The following is a 24,039-nucleotide window of genomic DNA, read 5'->3' as shown; positions in this document are numbered from 1 at the left end:
TTACAATGAGAATCATTTGGAGATGTAGAGGCCTCTAAAAAGGTTTAAGACTTCTGAAAAAATAAAAAATAAAAAATTATTAGTAAAGACCTTAATTTTTCAAATCCTCCTGGAAAAAATTATGTAAGTTGACTTTTTTTGTTTATTATAAAAGATGTGCAACAAAATAAAAAAGTGACGTGACTCAAATAAACCAATAAGCAGGTTATCTATGGTGTTGAGAAATGAATCCTAAAATTTCAAAAAAAAAAAAAATGGATCATTTTGTTGGGATGGGCTATTCATCTTCCTAAAAATAGAGATTTAAAAAGAGCTCTATACACTTGGCAAAAAATAAAAAAAGAAAAAGCAAGACCAAAACATTGCATCAGCTGAGCCCCACTATCCCTAGAGCTCTTAATTTAGAGCTCCGAAATATTTTTGTTGTTGGGATTGATACTTCATTATTCAACATACGACACTTGTCTTCTTATCTCTCTAAAATTAACATAAAAATTATGAGCCTTATTGTTTTGATCAATAAAGTTGCCATTTGACAACAATTTTTTTGTCTAAATAAGCATACAAAAAATAAAATATGTTAAATAAGTTAATAAGACAAAATGTTATATCAAAATCATAATCATTTAACTTTTTCTCTCACAATTATCACATCTAAACCAAAAAACCAAAAGTTCTTCCTAAAAGAAGCTAATTTTGCTAGGCTAACCAAAAAGCCAAACTAAAATAGCACTTTCCAAACGAAAATATAAATTAGGGCACCATACATATATACTTTAGAACCATGAAATAATTTTCCCAATCATTTGTCCTTTATTGTGTAGTCTGAGTCCGTGGAGCCCACCATGAATTCCATTCAAACTATTCATTTTGTCAAATTCGTCGCATGTATCATTCATACACAAAATTAAGTCAATTCAATAATCTTAACATATTTCCTTTATTATATTTGTTTTTAAAAAATAGTTTGACAATGGTATTATTAAAAATAGAACATCTATTTTTGTATAACAAATTTAATGAATTGAATGGACCTAATTTTTATCATGAATTTAGAATTTAAAATTATCAAAATGGAGCCGTGGCTCATAGCCTCGACAGCAACGGCCCACTTAGAAGCTGGCTTTATTTATTTAATTATTTATTTTTATTGTTATTATTATTATTTTTTTTGCTTGTCCTAGTTTTCACTTATATTTGCTACTTCCATTGTGAAGTGTGAAGTCTTGAAGGGGAAGAGGAGAAAAATATGGCACAGGAAGCAGAGAAGAGTTGCAGAGATGGAAGATGGTCTCTCAAGAGAATGACAGCTCTTGTCACCGGTGGAACACGTGGCATGGGGTCTGTCTGTCACTCCCTAGTTTTTTTTTTCTTTTTTTTTACTTGCATTCCTATTACACAGATTTTAAAATAACAATTTATGCTATTGGATTTTTAATTTTTCGATACCAATACATCTCAGTATATAAATTGAAATGAAAATAATACACGTGTCGGTCAGTTCTTGATTTCTGACAACTATTTTTCTTCATAATTTTTATATGATTATACTTTAATTGATATTGATACATCTCTGAATATAGTTATTTAAAACCATCGTATAATCCTATCAAAATTTGCATTTGGGAGTTAGTATTTGTCTGGTTTGATCAACCCAATCAATGATTAACTAGAAGCAACAAGTCCTTGGAATTTTTTTGTTTGTGAAACAGGTATGCCATTGTAGAAGAATTAGCAGGATTTGGAGCTGTGATTCACACATTTTCTCGTAACCAAGCAGAACTCAATGAACGCTTACAAGAATGGAAAAGGCAAGGGTTACTGTGAATGGATCAGTGTGTGACTCATTATATCTAGACCAGCGAGAGAAACTAATGGAAATTGTCTCCTCTGTTTTCAGTAGAAAGCTCAACATACTTGAAAGGCCCTCACAATATTTTATTAGCTTCAATTTTCAAATATTAGAAAGGGAGAAGCACATCTTCTAGTTGGGTTTTTAAGTGGATCGTTCTATTCTAGTTTTCTAAGTCAATAATAAGGTCCGTTAATATAATTTGAACCGGTCATGTTTTTACCTCCAAACGTGTAGATTGAAAGAAAGAAATAAATATTAGATTTATCGTATAATATATGATTTCAACATATTTGTATTTAGTACAACATTTGATTTATCCCCTTATGTTTTGAGATTAGAGCATTTTACTATCCTATGATTCAATGATTTTGAACCAATTTACAACCAACAATTTGTTCATCTAAATTAACAAAATGTGTAATACTGTTAATATATGAATATAATTGTATATGAATATAATATAATACTATATCTGTTAATATATTATAGTATAGAAACCAATTATAGCATGTATATAATATCAAAAGATAGGATTCCCTTTGTCCCCGCTTTCGGTCGTCCGCCATCTTTCGGCCCCTTTTTCTTATTATATTAAATTGTATCATCATGATGTTTTTGTATCCAGCTCCTATATTATGGAGCCTCTATCTTGATTCTGAATATATAGAGTTTACATTACAGAATTCTCTTTCAATATTACTCTCTCAATTTGTCTTTCATGGTATCAGAGCGCAGGTATTTTTCCTAAGTCTCTGTATCACATTTTTCTTGGCAGATTGCTACGTACCTCGTCCTTACCTAATACACAGATTGGACAATACCATCACCTTCGTCTCTCCACGACGAAGCCAACGCCACCAGATTCATCCTCATCTGACGTCTCACGCGCCTCCACGCGCCGCCAGAACATTCGGCCACTCGCTTGATCGTTCCAGACGCGCTCTACGCGCTTTCTACACTGTCCTGTGCTATTGTGCGCCACGGCCTCATCTGCTAACGTGAGCCGCGTGTTTCTGACGTCAGCTGACGTCAGCCCTGACTGCTTCCGTGCGCCGTGTATCTTCGCCTGCTAACGTGCGCCGCGCCACTCTCTGCTAACGTGCGCCGCGCCTGTGACTTCAGCACTGCATCATCCTTGTTTGACCAGCATCGTTGACTACTCCATTTTCAGCCTTTCTGGTCATATTTTTGGTCCGTTCACCCCTTTTCTGACTAATTTTGACCTTCTGAATTCACTGGTACTCTCGATTTTTTCCGATTCTCCCTCATTTGTGCTATTTTTCGCTCATGGATCGCCTGGACTCCTCTACCCAACCTATTTCTGTTATTCTTGACGGGACTAATTATGTCTTATGGGCACAAGCTATGTCTGCCTTCCTCAAAGGAAAGAAACTTTGGCGCATCATCACTGGGGATGTGTGCAAACCCGTTCAAGGGACCACAGATTCCGCTACCACGGACTCCGTTGCCAAATATGTCGACCGACTGGAAGATTGGGATAGTAAAAACTATCAGATCATCACTTGGTTTCGCAATACTTCTATTACATCTATCAGCCTTCAGTTTGGTCGGTTCCAACTTGACTCTGCTTCCTCTCCTGCCAAAGCAATCTGGGATTTTTTACAAGAACGCTATCAGACTACTGGTCTTGCTCACCAATATCAGCTTCTAAGTCATCTTCACGGTATGCGCCAAGAAACAACTCAAACCATTAATGATTTTCTCTCCCAAATATATTATGCTTGGGATCAGCTCGCTCTTTCTGAACCTCCGTGGGATTGTACTAAGGATGCTACCTTGTTTACTGCCTACCGTGACCAACAGCGCTTAGTTCAGTTTCTCATGGCTCTCACTCCCCGATTTGAGCCAGTCCGCGCATCTCTCCTTCATCGCACTCCTTTACCCACTCTTGAGCAAGCAATTTCTGAACTCTTGTCCGACGAAACCAGATTTGGTACTCTCCGTCCACACCCTGTGGACTCTGTTCTTGCCACTCCCTAGATTCGAAGTTCTCCTTCCTCACCTTCACCACAGAGGTCCAATGCCTGCAATTACTGTCACAACCGCCATCTTCCGTCGACTCATCTTCTGGTTAATTGTCCAGTTCGTCTTTGTCGGTTTTGCAACAAGACTGGCCCTGGTCATCTCCAGCAAGATTGCTTCCGTAATCCAGCCCGTGCCTCTCGCAATGGTCCTTCCACCGGGAATTTTTCTCGCAGCCACTCTCACCGTTCTGGGACTCCATTTAAACCAATGCCTGCTCAACGAACTGATGCTGCTGCCTCAGAGGATTTACCTTCCTCTGTCCCTATAGACCCTTCCACTCCAGTCTTCTCTCAAACTGACGTCGTAGCCATGTTTCAACATTTTTGGCAGAATTCCGGTACTCCTCCATCTACTGCTTTATCTGTCACCGCAGGTAACACTTCTTGGTACTTTGACTCCGCTTGTTGTAATCACATGACCTTTGACCCTACTATTTTTACTCCTCTCTCTTCTACTCCTCATGTTCCTTCTATCCATACTGCTGATGGGTCTCTTTTGTCTGTAAGTCATGTTGGTTCTGTTTCAACCTCTCACTTATCTTTATCCCATGTCTATCTTATGCCTGCTCTTACTTTAAATCTTATCTCCATTAGTCAATTATGTGAGCATGGTCTAACTGTTACCTTTTCCCGTACTGGTTGTTTGGTGCAGGACCCTCGGACGGGGCAAACTCTTGGGATAGGCCGTAAGCATGGACGTCTCTACGAACTCATCCATCTTCATGTTCCAGATTCCTCTCAGATCACAGCTCCTACCACTGCTACCACTGCTCCTCCTTTATCTCATTTTCAGCTTTGGCATTGTCGTTTAGGCCATCTTTCTGTTGGTCGTTTAAAATCTCTAATTTCCAGTGGTCATTTAGGTCATGTAAGTTCTGATGTTTGAGATTGTGTGTCCTGTCAACTTGTCAAACAACCTGCTTTGTCGTTTAATAAAAGTGACTCTGTTTCTCTTGCACCATTTGATCTCATTCATTCTGATATTTGGGGACCTTCTCCTACTCCTACTATGGGAGGCGCACGCTATTTTGTTGTTTTTATAGATGATTTTTCCCGTTTTACCTGGTTGTTTCTTATGAAAAATCGCTCTGAGCTCAAACAACTTTATTACAATTTTGCTACAATAGTTAAAACACAATTTTCTAAAAATATTAAGCTTTTTCGCTCCGACAATGCCATGGAATATAAAGATTTTGACTTTCTTTCCTTTCTTCAGAGTCATGGTACTCAACCTCATCGTTCCTGTCCCGGTACGTCTCAACAAAATGGACGTGCTGAACGGAAACATCGACATATTCTTGACACTACTCGAGCTCTCCTTTTGTCTTCCTGTTGTCCGGAACATTTTTGGGGAGAGACAGCTCTCACTGCTGCTTACACTATCAATTGTATCCCTACACCTGTCATTCATAATCACACTCCTTATGAACGTCTGCATGGCACCCGTCCTCCTTACACCAACCTTAGGGTCTTTGGATCTACCTGTTTTGTTCTTCTTCTACCTCATGAACGTACCAAACTTGAACCACGTTCTCGCCTTTATTGCTTCTTAGGGTATGGTATTGAACACAAGGGGTATCGTTGTTGGGATCCTCTCTCCCAGCGACTCCGTATCTCTCGTCATGTCATCTTTTGGGAACACAAAATGTTTTCCTCTCTCTCTCTCTTCCGTTTGTCCGTTCCCTCACCCTCTCTGTTTTTTACTGACCCTTCCACGGATCTGTTCTCTGATGAGCTTACTTCACCGCCCTTGCCGGCCTCTCTCGAGTCCTCTGATGAGCTTACTCCACCGCCCCTACCGGCCTCTCTCGAGACTGCCTTGCCTTCTGGTCTGTCCCATGCCCCTGCTACCTCTGATGGTCCTGCTCTTGCTCCCTCGGGATCCTCCCCTCCTGGTGAGTCTCTCCCTCTGGCTCTTCCTGCCTCTACTCGACCACACCGGGTAATCCAACCTTCCACTCGTCTTCGTGACTTTATTATTGGTTCTACTGCTTTTTCTACTTATGAACCGACCTCCTATCGTGAGGCTCGCTCTAATCCTCTTTGGCAGCAAGCTATGACTGATGAATTGCAGGCTTTAGACAAAACTCACACTTGGGACATTGTTGATCTTCCTCCTGGCAAGACTGCCATTGGTTGCAAATGGGTCTACAAAATCAAAACTTGTTCTGATGGATCTATTGAGCGCTACAAAGCCCGCCTTGTTGCAAAAGGCTTCAACCAAGAATATGGTATTGACTATGAGGAGACACTTGCTCCTGTTGCTCGTCTCACCTCTGTTCGCAGCCTGATTGCGGTTGCTACCACCCGACACTGGGATCTTTATCAAATGGACGTGAAAAATGCTTTCCTTAATGGTGTTCTTCTTGAGGAGGTCTACATGCAACCTCCCCCTGGGTCTACTTATCCACCTCATAAAGTCTGCAAACTTCAGCGTGCTCTATATGGTCTCAAACAAGCTCCGCGCGCTTGGTTTGCCAAGTTCAGCTCTACTATTCATGACTGTGGTTTCACCTCCAGTTCTTATGATACTGCTCTTTTTATCCGGAAAACTGCTCAAGGGACCACCTTGTTTCTCCTTTATGTGGATGATATGATTATCACCGGTGACGATCTTGATGGTATTGTATGCCTTAAACAGTTTCTTAGCCATCATTTCAAGATGAAAGACCTTGGTCCTCTCAGCTATTTCTTGGGTCTTGAAATCTTCCATGATTCCACGGGGTCTTTTCTCTCTCAGGCTAAGTATACCTCTGATCTTCTCACCCGCGCTGGTCTTACGGATTGCAAGACTGCCTCCACTCCCCTGGAGCCTCAGAGTCGTCTTACACCTCTTGATGGCACTCTTCTCTCTGATGCTACCCTATATTGTCAGCTGGTTGGCAGCCTTGTCTATCTCACTGTTACTCGTCCTGATATTGCCTATGCCGTTCATATTGTCAGCCAGTTTATGTCCGCTCCTCGTACCCCTCATTATGCTGCATTAGTTCGTATCCTTCGTTATCTCAAAGGTACCTTGTTTCATGGACTTCATTATTCCGTTCGCTCCTCTCTCCAGCTTCGTGCTTTTTCTGATGCTGATTGGGCTGGGGATCCTACTGACCGGCGCTCTACTACCGGGTTTTGTTTTTTCTTGGGTGATTCTCTTATTTCTTGGCGCAGCAAAAAACAATCTCTTACTGCTCGCTCCAGTACCGAAGCCGAATATCGTGCTCTTGCTGATACTACTCAGGAACTTCTCTGGCTTCGTTGGCTTCTTGCTGACATGGGTGTTTCCCCCTCTGGCGCTACTGCCCTCTTTTGTGACAATCAAAGTGCTCTTCAAATTGCTCACAACGATGTTTTTCATGATCGCACCAAGCACATTGAGATTGACTGTCATTTTATTCGTCAACACGTCACTCATGGTACTGTCCATCTCCATCCAATCTCCTCTGCTGATCAACCTGCTGATATCTTCACCAAAGCCCATTCTCCTGGCCGCTTTGTTGAACTTGTCTCCAAACTCCAGTTGGTTGATGTTTGTCCTCCTTGAGTTTGAGGGGGGCTGTTAATATATGAATATAATTGTATATGAATATAATATAATACTATATCTGTTAATATATTATAGTATAGAAACCAATTATAGCATGTATATAATATCAAAAGATAGGATTCCCTTTGTCCCCGCTTTCGGTCGTCCGCCATCTTTCGGCCCCTTTTTCTTATTATATTAAATTGTATCATCATGATGTTTTTGTATCCAGCTCCTATATTATGGAGCCTCTATCTTGATTCTGAATATATAGAGTTTACATTACAGAATTCTCTTTCAATATTACTCTCTCAATTTGTCTTTAATACATGTCAAATTAGAGAGGAAGCCTTTAGAAAATAAAAATAAAAATAAAAATGACACATGTACGCTCATTTTCTCCAAACTTAAAGAGCCCCAACTCTATAAACCCTAACCTACCATACCCTTCTTCCTCCGCAACACCTCTAGCCACCACATCCACCCTCCCCTGGTCTTGCCCTTTTTGCAAAATAATGTGGTACTAGTATTTTTGCAATTATAATAGGCCGTTTAATTTGAATTGAATGAATATAAATTTATCACATCATTCTTCGTAAATTTTATGTTTAAATTTTTTATTTGTACATCATTACTCTTACCTTATTTGTATAATAGGTACCATCTTTGACTACTTGTTTAACTAGCATAAAACTCGTACTATGCATGAGAAGTTTAAATTTTAATTCTAAAATTAAAAAATAATAAAAATCTTGGAGATTTATTAAAAAATATTTTATAGCATCATAATATATATATTTTAATCTTTAACATTTTATTTAAAATATTTTGATTTGTGAAAAAATTAAAATTGGAGAGAGAGAGAGAGAGAGAGAGAGAGAGAGAGAGAGAGAGAGAGAGAGAGAGAGAGAGAGAGAGAGAGAGAGAGAGAGAGAGAGAGGAATTATGTGATTTTGAATGTGGAATAGGCATGGTAATTCAAAATAGACAAGGAATTATTTTGTGTGTATCTATTATACCTTAGTCTTACTCTAACTTTGCTATTGTATATGTTGCTTTCTAGTGCATTAGTGAGAATTATGCAAGAATTATTTTTTAAGGTGAGGCTGCTAATATTATGGCTATGTTGCTAAGAAGTAAAGACCCTCTCGATTTGTTCGACATTCTTGAAGATAATACTCTGAGTACTTATTGTTCTTCTTACGAATCTCATCATGTTAACGAAATGATGCATTAAACAACTTGAAAAAGGAAGAAAAAGAGAAAAAAGGCTTAATTATTAGTTTTGCATCTTAAAAAATATGAAAATTCATTTTAATTAAAAAATTATAATTAAAATTTGTGTTTTTTATTTTCTAAATTAACAAAGTTGATTTGAATGTGAATTTTTTTTTTTCCAGATGCAAGTAAATTTTTTTTGCTTGATTTATCATGTTCATGATTATCCTTTCAGTCATTTTAATATTTTAAGAAAATTCTTGAGCTTGGCTAATTGAAGTGAACCTCACCCCATGACTTAAATCAATAAAATCTTAAAATCAATTTTAAAAAATATTATTTTTAGGTAAACAATGCTGGGATCCTCATTCATAAACAAACCAGAGTATACAGCAGAAGATTTCTCAAACTTGATGAGTACCAATTTTGAGGCTCCTTTCCATTTGTCTCAACTTGCACATCCTCTCCTCAAAGCTTCTGGGAATGGCAACATTGTGTTTATTTCCTCTACTGCGGGGATAATTGCTGCACCTTCTTCTCCTCCCTTTGCTTTAACTAAAGGCACATTAAGTTTGCTTGGTAAAAACAAACAATAACATTAGAGAAATTAAACACAAAATCAGACATAGAATACACATAAATGAACAAGATTTGTTTTTGAACCCACTGTTAGAACAATCTTCTGTGTATAACAAATAAATTGAAACAAATCAAACAAATAAATAAATTACTTATAGAATTTATTTTATCTAACCGAATAAAAAGATCAAATTGAGTGTGTGACACTCTGTCTTTAAAACAGATTCGCCCGCTACAGTGCTTACGGATAAAAGGCGTCTATCTCCCAGAATACAATGATCTTTACAAATTGTAATAACACTCCAAACAATTTGTACAGCGAACAAAACTTGTGTTCTATACTCTTTGAATTTTTCTCTAAAATTAGTATAAAGAATAACAATGCAAGAGAGCAAAATGAAGGCAAGAAAATCAATTTTTCGGAATGACTTGACTGCTGGAAATGGCCTGCTATAAATAGACCCGAACAGGTCCGAAAATCAAACTAAACAGGTAGGTTCTTAAATGAACAGGTGCAACAGATATAATTCAAATTTCGAACAAATAACTGCTTCCAATTGCAACAGATCTGCTGGCAGTTTTGGACAGATAATTGCTGGGCAATTTGGATTTGTCCGGGTAGTTTTAAACCTGTAAAACAGTTTGAATCTGTTGTGGAATTCGGAAGAGGCAGAAATTTTGGAAAACATTTGAATTCAAAAAATATTTTAAAATTCAAATAAATTTTATCTAAAAAATTAATATTAGAACCGACCCGACCCACACCTGCCCCCAGCACGGTTCGGCCAGCCGGCCGAACCACGGCAACATTCGTGCGTATGTGGTGGTTTAGCCAAGGTTCTATTTGTCCATAATTCCTCCCTTCTACAAACTTAGGGTGCCTCTTGAGGCCCAACCCAAGTGTTGCCACCTAGAACTTATATACACACATAAGTTCTCTTAAGTTTCTAATGTGGGATAACCATTTCAAGGAAACCCACATTTTCCTTCTTCAATTTCCTATTCCATGAACCCAAAAATGACGTCAACTTCCCATTCACTCATAAATGGTTTTGACGAACCGTTTTCACCGGGTGAGTTGCCATGCGACAAGGAATACGTCACCCCTTCGGACCCACTCCAAAAGACGTGTGTGACCCATTCTATTTTAGGCTCAAAGTTGGCCCATTATGCCTATAAAAACCAAATTTCCAACAATCTCCCACATGAATAGAATTTGACGGAGAGAAAATGCAACAATAAGTGGCTTTTGGTTTTGAACCTTCCCTTGTGAGACACTATCGGATTTACTAGCTAACCAGTGAACATAATGTCTTGAACTGTTCAGCCATTTGTGTAAACCAAGATAATATAACTCACACAGTATATTACCAGACACAGTTTAGTTTTCGCTATTGTGTTCATTTTGGCTCTGAACAACCTAGTTTCATGAGTGCTCTAAAGACTTGTAGCCATTCACAAATCTCATAGAACCAGCCCAATTCACACTCATATAGGTGAATCTTATGAAAAGTTTCCTGCCATACTCCACTAGGTATTCATAGATATAAGAATCATTAAAAGTATTACTTAACCTAAAACGCTGCAGACATCACTATTTCATTATAGAAATGGGTAGGAGTTTGACTCCCTAGTGATCCTTATGAGTTATACACAACTCGGTTGTCCTTTTGAACCTAGATCTTGGGATCTCCAGTCAACTAGGTTGGGTTTCCGTTGTAGTAACTCTTATTTAATAGGCTTAAGTCTCATTCCGCTCAATGAATTTTCAACTAACTCTCTTGCTAACCCTTTGGTTAACGGATCCAATATGTTGCCTTTAGACTTCACATACTCAATGGAAATAATTTCATTAGAGAGTAGTTGTCTCACGGTGTTATGTCAACGACGAATGTGTCGTGACTTACCGCCATACATAACTCTGTGCTCTACCAATTGTTGATTGACTATCACAATGTATGCATATAGCAGGCACCGGTTTTGGCCACAATGGAATATCTTCGAGGAAGTGACGAAGCCATTCTGTTTCTTCCCCAGCTTTATCTAAAGCTATAAACTCTGATTCCATAATAGACCTAGCAATGCAAGTCTGTTTAGAAGATTTCCAAGATACAGCAGCACCACCAAGAGTAAAGACATACTCACTAGTGGATTTTGAGTCTCTAGTATCCGATATCCAGTTTGCATCACAGTATCTTTCAAGTACTGCTGGATACCTAGTATAATTTAACCCAATGTTATGTGTAAATTGGAGATATCTTAGAACCCTTATAATTGTTTTCCGGTGTTCTACTCTTGGATTACTCGTATCTCTACTTAATTTACTTACTGCATAAGCTATACCTAGGCGAGTGCAGTTCATCAAGTATATTAAGCTTCCAATAATTTGGGCATACTCTAATTGAGAAATATTTTCCTGTACATTCTTAGAAAGAAACAAATTAACATCCACAAGTGTTCTAGTAAGATGATCATCATCTTTACTAAACTTGTCAAGTATTTTCTCAATGTAATATGATTGTGACAAAGCATATCCTTCTGATGTTTTGGTAATTTTCATACCAAGTATTACATCAGTAATTCCTACGTCCTTCATGTCAAAATGTTTATTCAACATTTTCTTGGTAGTTTTAATCATGTCATTATTACTACCTATGATGAACATATCATTCACTCAAAGACATACTATAACATAACACTTGCTTATGTTTTTAATATAAACACATTTGTCACATTCATTAATTTTAAAATCATTTGACATCATTGCCTTGTCAAATTTCTCATGCCATTGTTTGGAGCTTGTTTTAAACCATATAATGATTTAACCAATTTACACACTTTTTTTTCTTTTCCTAGAACAAAAAATCCCTCTAGTTTTTCAATGTAAATTTCTTCATCTAACTCACCATGTAAGAAAGCGGTTTTCACATCCATTTGATGAATTTATAGATTGCACAAAGATGCAATAGTAATTAGCATTCTAATGGACGTTATTCTATTAACTGGTGAGTATATGTCAAATTAATCAAGACCTTCTTTTTGTCTAAAGCCTTTGACCATAAGTCTGGCCTTATATTTGTTAATTGATCCATCCGCTTTCATTTTTCTTTTGAAAATCCACTTGTACCCAAGAGGTTTATACCCTGGTGGCAAATCCACTAATTCTCAAGTGTGATTTTGTAAAATGGATTCAACTTCACTGCTTACAATTTCTTTCCATAAAGGAGTTTCAGGACTGGACATATCTTCTTTAAAAGTTAAAGGCTCATTTTCTAACAAAAATGTTAGGAAATGTGGACCAAAAGATTTTGAGGTTTTAGCGCGTTTACCATGCCTAGGTTCCTCTTCCTCATTTTGATCTATCTCTTGCTCTTGTTCTTGACCATGTTCTTGATCCTGACTAGTAATAGTATCATGAGATCTTTTGTTAGTACTAGTCTCTTGACGCAGCGAAATACACGGGGGCTAGATATCGTTCTAGTAGACGAAAGGAGCTCTCGAATCCACGAGAAAAATAGAACCTAGAATTCACAAGGAAGAGAAAATATCTTAATATTATTGATTAAATGAATAAAAATTGTCTTTACTATGAGACTTACATAACTATTTATAATAAACTAAACATAATACTTGTAGGAAAAGTAATTATAAAATAAATTAAGAAACTTAAATCAACACAAATTAGGAAATCTAAGAGAATAGGAAACTAAAATTATAAACTATTTAAAATCCTAGTCAAAATCTAATTCTAAAATAATAAAATTAAGAAACCTAATAATTCTATAATATTTATACTAAATTAGAAGAATCCTAATAAAATAATATATCAAAAATATTAAAACTAAAAATATAAAAATTATTAAAATCTTGTCCTACATCAGACTCCTCTTCTTTGAAAGAACTCGTCCTCGAGTTCATATTAGAGATCTGCCATCTTCCATGCCAAATAAAGAGATATTTTGAATGTTTCAGTTGTTTGCCCCTCTTCCAAAAGTTGTATATAGAAAATTTTTCTTTCTGAAAGGATTTTTTATATGCTTCAATTGGTTCACAAGATTAATTAGACAAGCGTTGAAAATCAAATTAAATTGCTCTACACCAAGAAAATCAACCAAATTTACTTTATGTAGAACTTGCATGCTCTCTTGATATTGCACCATCTCAGATTCAATTGATCCTTCAATTATCAACCTTGGAATATCAAGTGTAGCATCAACCAATTTATTTTTTACACACGGTGGTTGTATTATCTCTTCTTCTATTTTCTCTTTGTTACTGGGCTCAATCAGATCTCCTTTTTCTTCAGTGTTTTTACGACTTGTTTGTAAAACTTTCTCCCTAGTATTCAAATTACCATGTGTGGATGCATTATCAACACTCGAACAAGACTTTGTATCTTTTTCATTAGTTTTACAGCCAATCTCACCACAAATAATATTTGGATGCGAATTCTTTTCTTTTGCAACTACAATTTCATGGCAATTTTTTTCCCACTCCATGAAAGTATCTTGATTTGTATATGACAATATATCTTCATGATCATAAAAGTAAAATTTTGATGCTAAAAACTTTTTCATTGTTAACCATAAATGGATTTTGTCTCTACCTTTGTAAACTCGATAATCTTATAATCTATTCCACCACTTCAATGCAATTTTATCAAGTTTGTAGAATGCAAATATAACCTTCTTTTCATGAGGAATCTTCATGAATTCAAAGAAATTTTCAAGATCAAGCAACCAATCAAGAAAATCTTCTTTTTTAAACTTACTTGAACCGTTAAAATATGAAATTTATGAAAAATAACATAAGCTAACAGGTTGGCCTCGGGTAAATCCTCCGTCGCAATTGCTGTCAACTATTGGTTGCCTTTGGTTGAGGATTAGACCTAAATCGACAAGTAGATTACAAATCTCATTGCGAAGTTCATGCACCTCTAGCCGATATTCCTCAATCGCATCCCATATGGCTTCCAGCCTACGATCAACGTCAATAAGGATTGTGTGTTCTCCATTGTCATGTGTCATCGAGCTAGGTGAATCCATGCTCTGATACCACTTGACGCAGCGGAATGCATAGGGACTAGATATCGTTCTAGTAGACGAAAAGGGCTCTCAAATCCACAAGAAAAATAGAACCTTGAATCTACAAGGAAGAGAAAATATCTTACTATTATTGATTGAATGAATAAAAGTTATCTTTGCCATGAGGCTTACATAGCTATTTATAATAAACTAGACCTAATACTTGTAGGAAAAGTAATTCTAAAATAAACTAGGAAACTTAAATCAACACAAATTAGGAAACCTAAGAGAATAGGAAACTAAAATTCTAAACTATGTAAAAATTTTACGAATTTTTAAGAATTTTTAAGAATTTATGAATTTTTAATATTTTTGATATATTATTTTATTAGGATTCTTGTAATTTAGTATAAATATTTTAGAATTATTAGGTTTTTTAATTTTATTATTTTGGAATTAGATTTTGACTAGGATTTTAAATACTTTAGAATTTTAGTTTCCTATTCTCTTAGTTTCCTAATTTGTGTTGATTTAAGTTTCCTAGTTTATTTTAGAATTACTTTTCCTACAAGTATTAGGTTTGGTTTATTATAAATAACTATGTAAGCCTCATGGCAAAGACAACTTTTATTCATTCAATCAATAATATTAAGATATTTTCTCTTCCTTGTGGATTCAAGGTTCTATTTTTCTCGTGGATTCGAGAGCCTGTTTCGTCTGCTAGAACGATATCTAGTCCCCGTGTATTCCGCTACGTCAAGAGATATTTTCTCTTCCTTGTGGATTCAAGGTTCTATTTTTCTCGTGGATTCGAGATCCCCTTTCGTCTACTAGAACGATATCTAGTCCCTGCGTATTCCGCTGCGTCAAGTGGTATCAGAGGAAGGTTTCTCCTGGCTCGATGTCATTCATCGAAAAAGGAAGCACAAGCTCAATTGACGATGATCGTAGAGAAAGATCTAATAGGATTCGAGTCAAGGGACTTACCTAAGGCCAACATGTTAGTCATGATGTTAATAGGAACTACGCTATGGGATTTGCCCAAAGCCAGCCTATTAACCACAACATCTTGAGACGATCTTCTTGTTATCAATACGATAGTGGGGACGAATCTAAAGATAAGTTATTCAAGGATTATGGTGAATACCAGTCGGTAAGACGACAACGAAGATTCAGTGATTTGTTCAATAGCAATAATTGCATCAATCATGACTTTTCAAATTATCAAGTTCCATTAGAAATTCCCTATTTTAATGCTTCTTGTCATGCCGAGGATTTTATTTATTGGTTTCGCAAAGTTGAAAAATTCCTTGAGTGTATGGAAATCTCTGAAGAAAAGCAAGCCAAATATGTCGCACGTAAGTTACAAGGTTATGTTTCTACATGGTGGAAACAATTGCACTATGATCGAAGGCGACAATACAAACAACCTATTTGGACGTGGCATAAGATGAGGAAGTTGATGAGTTCTAGATTCTTTCAATCAAATCATGGGCATATGTTGTATCAACAATATCAAAGAAAGCTTGAATCGAAATAATTGTTCCAAGGTAATTCTGATTCACAATACTCTTCATAACTCAATAATTATTATGCAATTGTGAAAAATAGATTATTCGAGGAACATGACTATGGTTCTATCAAGTTTGGGTCAATCAAGTCTTGTAGGCCAACAAATTTGTCACGCTCAACCATACATTGAAGAATAAAAGATTTTGAGTATCACAATGTTTCAAAATTTTGAAGACCCAAACAAACATTCAATTGAAATAGATAATCAAGTTGATTGTAACAATGGTGAGAACATTGAAATTGATAAAAGAAAGGTCACTAAAATTACTTTGATCAAGAAGTTTGACGAAGACGATGACGAGGTGAAGCAAGAGAAAAACGTTGAAGGTAGCCAAGAGCTTCTGATGACAGAACTATCATCTCTTGATTATTATGATGGTTACGAGATCGCAAAAAGAGATCAAGTTAAAAAATAAGAAATAAAAGAAGAGGTAATAAAGTTGACATGTGCACCAGAGAAGTTGATTGAGGATGCAATTGATATTCCAAGATTGATAATTGAATGTCCAATTGAATCTAAGACAGAGCACAGTCCAAAGAGTATCAAACATCAACATAAAAAACACTTCATTGATTTTCTTGGTGTAGAGCAATTTAATTTGATTTTTAATGCTTGTCTAATTGATCTTGTCAACCAATTGAAGCATATAGAGAATAATTTTCAGAAAGTAGACTTCTTTGCATATAATGTTCAGAAGAGGGACAAACAACTAAAGTATTCCAAGTATCTTTTTAATTGGGATGGACAATGGCAGATCTCTAATATGAACTTGAAAGCGAGTTCTTTCAAAGAAGAGGAGTCATGAAACAAGAGAAAAACGTTGAAGGTAGCCAAGAGCTTCTAATGACGGAACTATCATCTCTTGATTATTATGATGGTTATGAGATCGCAAAAGGAGATCAAGTTGAAAAAGAAAAAATAAAAGATGAGGTAATAAAGTTGACATGTGAACCAGAGAAGTTGATTGAGGATGCAATTGATATTCCAAGATTGATAATTGAATGTCCAATTGAATCTAAGACAGAGCAAAGTCCAGAGAGTATCAAACATCAACATAAAATACACTTCGTTGATTTTCTTGGTGTGGAGCAATTTAATTTGATTTTCAATGCTTGTCTAATTGATCTTGTCAACCAGTTAAAGCATATAGAGAATAATTTTCAGAAAGTAGACTTCTCTACATATAATGTTCGGAAGAGAGACAAACAACTAAAGTATTCCAAGTATCTTTTTATTTGGGATAGACGATGGCAGATCTCTAATATGAACTCGAGGGCGAGTTCTTTCAAAGAAGAGGAGTCTGATGTAGAACAAGACTTTAAGAATTTTTATATTTTTAGTTTTAATATTTTTGATATATTATTTTATTAGGATTCTTGTAATTTAGTATAAATATTTTAGAATTATTAGGTTTCTTAATTTTATTATTTTGGAATTAGATTTTGACTAGGATTTTAAATAGTTTAGAATTTTAGTTTCCTGTTCTCTTAGGTTTCCTAATTTGTGTTGATTTAAGTTTCCTAATTTATTTTAGAATTACTTTGGAACAATTGTTTCAATTCAAGCTTTCTTTGATATTGTTGATACAACATTTGCCCATGATTTGATTGAAAGAATCTAGAACTCATCAACTTCCTCATCTTATGCCACGTCCGAATAGGTTGTTTGTATTGTCGCCTTCGATCATAGTGCAATTGTTTCCACCATGTAGAAACATAACCTTGTAACTTACGTGCGACATATTTGGCTTGCTTTTCTTCAGAGATTTCCATATACTCAAGGAATTTGTCAACTTTGCGAAACCAATAAATAAAATCCTCAGCATGACAAGAAGCATTAAAATAGGAAATTTCTAATGGTACTTGATAATCTGAAAAGTCATGATTGATGCAATTATTGTTATCGAACAAATCACTGAATCTTCGTTGTCGTCTTACCGACTGGTATTCACCATAATCCTTGAATAACTCATCTTCAGATTCGTCCTCACTATCGTATTGATAACAAGAAGATCGTCTCAAGACATTGTGGTTAATAGGCTGGCCTTGGGCAAATCCCATAGTGCGGTTCCTATTAACGTTGTGACTAACAGGTTGGCCTTGGGCAAGTCCTTTGACTCGAATCCTATTAAATCTTTCTCTACGATCATCGTCAATAGAGTTTGTGCTTGACGTAGCGAAATACACGGGGACTAGATATCATTCTAGTAGACGAAAGGGCTCTCGAATTCACGAGAAAAATAGAACGTTGAATCTACAAGGAAAAGAAAATATCTTAATATTATTGATTAAATGAATAAGAGTTGTCTTTGCCATGAGGCTTACATAGCTATTTATAATAAACTAAACCTAATACTTGTAGGAAAAGTAATTCTAAAATAAATTAGGAAACATAAATCAAAACAAATTAGGAAACCTAAGAGAATAGGAAACTAAAATTCTAAACTATTTAAAATCCTAGTCAAAATCTAATTCCAAAATAATAAAATTAAGAAACCTAATAATTCTAAAATATTTATACTAAATTACAAGAATCCTAAGAAAATAATATTTCAAAAAAATTAAAACTAAAAATATAAAAATTCTTAAAATCTTGTCCTACATCATCTCTTGTCCAGTCTTATTTGGAAATACATGTTGAAAGAATGATTCATTTCGAGATTCAATAATAGTATTTACATACATTTCAGAATATTCTGATTTATGAATCAAAACCGATATGCACTACTATTCTTGCTTTAGCCAAACACCCTCACACTTTTAAGTATTTGTAGGATGGTATTCTCTCATACCATATTTCATAAGGTGTTTGATTCACTTTCTTTCGGGATACTTTATTAAGTATATAATTAGCAGAAAGTATTGCTTCCCCCCACAAGTTTTGAGGTAATCTAGAACTGATTAACATGGCATTCATCATTTCTTTTAAAGTCCTATTTTTTTTTTCAGCAATTTCATTTTGCTAAGGTAAATAAGGAGCGATGGTTTAATAAATTATTCAATCACCAAAAGGTGATTCACATTCACCACCTCTATCACTTCTTATATTTTTTTATCCTCTTACTAAGTTGATTTTCAACTTTATTCTTATATTGAATGAAAGTTTCTAAAGATTCATCATTGGTTCGAATTAAATAAACATAACTATATCTAGTATAGTCATTTATGAAAGTGATAATATATTTTTTCACACCTCTAGTTTGAATTGATTTAAAATCACAAATGTCACTATGAATTAATTCAAGTGGTTTCGTACTTCTTTCAATTGAATGAAAAGGAGTTTTGGATAATTTTGCCTCAACACAAATTTTACATTTATGATTTAAATCAATGTCAAATTTAGGTAAACATTCCATATTAATTAATCTACGCAAAGATCTATAATTAGCATGTCCTAGCTACCATGCCACAAATTTGAAAAGTAAGAAGAAGATGTATTTTTATTAATAATAGAGAATACAACAGTCATTATATTCATTTTGAAAAAGCCATGAGACATGTAACATTTTCCTATATACATCCCGTTTTTGGTAAATACAAACTTGTCACTTTTAAAAACTAGTCTAAACCCATTTTTACTCAACAAAGATCTAGAAATAGGGTTCTTGTGAATGTCCAGTACATGCAACACATTGTTGAGAGTGGTTCATTTCCAGATGTCATCTTCAAAATAATCTTTCATTGTCCTTCAACTTTAAAAGTCGACGAGTTGCCCATAAAAAGTTATTCACTATTGTCCACTGTAGAATAAGATGTGAACATCTTTTTGTTGGCACAAATATGGCGAGTAGCACCAGTGTCCACCCACCACTCTTTAGGATTTCCGACAAGGTTTGCCTCGGAAACAATTGCAAAAATATTTATGACATCTACACTATTGGAAATTTTATCCACTTCAGTCATATTGGCTTGAGCAACCTTCTTGCTTGATCTTTCTTTGCCTTTGCCAAAAATCAATTCCTAAGAACTTTTCTGGTTTTTTACCATGATTCACTGGTATAGTCCCAACATAAGAAAGGGTTGGCGCAATTGCAACCACCATACCAGTATTGGTTTGAATATTAGTTTGACTAGTTTCTAAAACCATGAACTCTAAATTATAAAATAAAATTAAAATTAAAATTTTATACTACACAGAAAATTAAACCAAAACTACATAATTAAATTCAGTAAAAATAAAAGAAATAAGAATTGTAACTTTTATTTCTAATTAATTTGAAATTAAATTAAATTTTATTTAAACAAATTAATTCCACACAGAAAATTAAATTTCTATAACACTTCAATAATTAAAATACTGAAACAGAATTTTAATTGATGAAAAATTAGAAAAATATTTCTGAAAACCAAAATTAATTTATGACAAACTTCACAAACAAATATTCTAAATTGTTAATGACACCAATATATTACTACTAGTTGTCAAAGAAAATAGACAGTATATTACTACTATCTGTAAAACAGTATATTACTACTATTTGTTTTTCCAACAAGAATATTATTTTGTAAAACCACAGAAAATAATTTCTGTAAGAAGAAGAAAGAGAATAGGAAACAAACGAAAAATTCAGTATAACCAGAATAATTTGAATCTGTCTTAAGAATGTTGGATCAATCTTCTGTGTATAACAAATAAATTGAAACAAATCAAACAAATAAAAAAATTACTTATAGAATTTATTTTATCTAACCAAATAAGAAGATCAAGTCGAGTGTGTGACACTCTGTCCTTAAAACAGATTCGTCACGCTACGGTGCTTACGGATAAAAGGCATCTATCTCCCAAGATACAATGATCTTCACAAATTGTAGTAACACTTCAAACACTTTGTACGACGAACAAAGCCTGTGTTCTATACTCTCTGAATTTTTCTCAAAATTAGTATGAAGAATAACAATGCAATAGAGCAAAATAAAGGCAAGAAAATCAATTTTTCGAAATGACTTGACTGCTGGAAATGGCCTACTATAAATAGACCCGAACAGGTCCGAAAATCAAACTGAACAGGTAGGTTTTTAAATGAACAAGTGCAACAGATATAATTCAAATTTCGAACAGATAACTGCTTCCAACTGCAACAGATCTGCTGGTAGTTTTGGACAAATAACTGTTGGGCAGTTTGGATCCGTCCGGGTAGTTTTAAACCTGTAAAACAGTTTGAATCTTTTCAAAAAAATTTGAATTTGTTGTGGAATTCGAAAGAGGCACAAATTTTGGAAAAAAAATTGAATTCAAAAAATATTTTGAAATTCACATAAATCTTGTCCAAAAAATTAATGTTAGAACGGACCCGACCTACACTGGTGGCATGCGCGTGTGGTGGTTTTAGCCAAGGTTCCATTTGTCCATAACTCCTCTCTTCTACAAACTTGGGGTGCCCCTTGGGACCCAACCTAAATGTTGTCACCTAGAACTTATATACATACATAAGTTCTCTTAAGTTTCCAATATGGGATAACCATTTTAAGGAAACCCACATTTTCCTTCTTTAATTTCCTAATCTACAAACCCGAAAACGACGTCAACTTCCTATTCGCTCATAAATTATTTTGACGAACTGTCTTCACCGGGTGACTTGCTATGCGGCAAGGAACATGTCATCTCTTTGAACCCACCCCGAAAGACGTGTGGGACCCACTCTATTTTGGACTCAAAGTTGGCCCAAAATAAGCCTATAAAAACCAAATTTCCAACACCCACCACTTCATAAAAATCTTATCTATGTATTTATTTTGTGTGTTTAATTTGTGTTTAGTTTATGTGTTCTTAAACTTATTGGAAAACAAATTTGTAAGCCCAAACCAAGGTCATAAATTTGCTCAATTTAATTTGTATTTACAGGAGCTATGAATCAAGTCACAAGGAACTTGGCTTGTGAGCGGGCAAGGGACAACATTCGAGTTAATGCAGTAGCACCATGGATTCTCCGAACCTCGCTGATAGAGGGAGTCGAAGTAAAATTCTTATCTTTGTTCCCCTCCATAATCAAAATATAATGATATTTCAAAAAAATTATTCAGTAGTCCGAGAGCACTATCATGTCATTCTTAAGATTGTAAAATTAACTCGTCTCCTACCTCCATTGCCACCTTGCAATTTGCCTCACCCCTAATATAATTTGGGGTGGAAACAGAGGCACTACAAACAAATCTGTCTCAACTCCAGCATGTTGGCATTATTATGAACACAGTATTGTGGACATTTGTGTGGACAAATTAAATTGTTTTCCTAAAAGGCCACCATTACAATGAAGTTCATCTTTTTGCAGGAAGATCCAATTATAAACGAAACAATTGCTCGCTTAGCATCTCAAGGTCCCATATCTCGGCCTGGAGAGCATAATGAGCTTTCATCGTTGGTTGCATTCCTTTGCTTCCCTGCCGCCTCTTATATGACAGGACAAGTTATTCGTGTCGACGGTGGCTTGACTGTTTGTGACTTCTATCCATCTCCAAATTAGGATGAGCAATTATTCCTTACCTCATGTGACAATCTACTATTAATTAGTGTGAGCTTCCACATCAATTAATGGCTTCTATTGTCTTTACAGCTGCCATGGAATAATTTTCCTATTCACATAGGCTTGGTGTTGTTTTCTTGTTTTTTTATTGTTCTATTACTAATTGTTGCTAATTTGACATTTCTTTTTCTTTTTTTAATTTGCTTTTGGATTTCTCCAAAACAATATCGAGCGAGCTATTTCAGCTTTGTCATTTAAAACTTGTACAATCTGATTTCTTTATGTGTTTGGTTGAGAAATTTGAGAATGAATTTGAAAAGAAAAAAAAAAAAGGTAGATGAAATTTGAATAAAATATACCTACATTTCACCTAATTTCACACATCTTTTCATTTTTTTTTTTTAAATCTCTTTCCAAATCCTCTAACCAAACATAACATAAATTTCCCATGTGCAAATGGACATAGTTATTAAAACTAATTAATTACAATTAATACTTTTACATTTTTATTATATTAAGTTAAGACTGAAAATAATTTAATTATGAAAAAAAATTATCGTAACTTGCATCATACTATAATCCTAAATAAAATTGAAATATAAATAAAAATATGATAAGTATACAATTATTATATTTTAAATGGGAGCGGCTTGCCTCCGGTTCGATGGATTGGACGGTGCTGTTTGATAATTTGAACCGTTAAATGTGTAAAACTAGTCAAGTATTATATGCCTGTAAAAAATTACATTAATCGATATTAATATATATGTGATCAAATCAATTTCACATAAAAAAAAATAAACGGTGAACAAATTAACGGTTGACAAAAAACTGATCCAATGAAATAGTTATCAATATCTAATCAACGTAATTTTTTACAATGATATAATACTCAACGAGTTTTACACATTAAATTAAATCATTCAAATTATTAAAATAAAACCCTGTGATAAACCTCCACAGACCCAACAATATCATCCACAGTCCGAACTCGGGCTGTATGCAAGCCGCTTTCATTTTGACTAACCCTTTTAAACACATTCTAAGCGTTTGGCTGGCCAACTTGAATAATTTGTCGGATGAAATGTCATTTCATGTGTCACTTGTCTAGCAAAAGTTGTTGAGGCACAAACAACTTATATGGGATGCTCTGTGATTTTTATTATTATTATTATTATTTTTTTTTTTGCAGTGATTTTTCAATAATTGTTATAAGGTTTCAAATGTCTAATTAATTTAATTTTTTACATAATTAATATATTTAACAAATTTTATAATGTCAACAAGTCAAATTGTTGAAGAAAAAAAAAAAAACTCAAGACGAGCCTTCAAAGAAGTCCCAACAAATTGTTGTAACTAACTTGTTTAGAAATATGTTATTTTAATTAGTTATTTAATTTTTTTTTGAAAAACTTATAAAAAATTAGAAAAAGATGTGATGGAGTGTTTTGTTTTATTGACTATTTTAATCTTGATGGACTATTTTGACCTATCCCAAACACTTATTATTGATATATTTATTTTATTTTGTTAAAGAACATTCACATTAATATATCGTTTAAATCAACACAAAATTTTATAAATATTAATAATTAAATTCTTAAATTTTTTTATTAATTTATAAATATTTTGTAAAAAATGGAAATTTCTCTTTGATTGTCTGCCCCATGCATGAACAGCATAATTTTCCTGCTGTAAGAAGCTCTGACGACAGCACGTGCCCGCCTGGACCACATGGATCCTACGTGGCATATGCTCTAGCTCGCAA

At 34.7% G+C, this 24,039-nt stretch overlaps 1 pseudogene; it reads left to right on the top strand.

The window, feature by feature from the left end:
• The first annotated feature begins 1,249 nt into the window (after positions 1-1,249).
• LOC145821353 (tropinone reductase homolog At5g06060-like) lies at positions 1,250-22,271 on the top strand (annotated as a pseudogene).
• The last annotated feature ends 1,768 nt before the right edge of the window (positions 22,272-24,039 follow it).

The sequence above is a fragment of the Camellia sinensis genome, chromosome 3 (genome assembly GCF_055761805.1).
Source record: "Camellia sinensis isolate YWXY chromosome 3, ASM5576180v1, whole genome shotgun sequence".
NCBI classification, from domain to species: Eukaryota; Viridiplantae; Streptophyta; class Magnoliopsida; order Ericales; family Theaceae; genus Camellia; species Camellia sinensis.
Note: the sequence above shows the minus strand (reverse complement) of the source record. Positions and strands in the feature narration are given on the sequence as shown.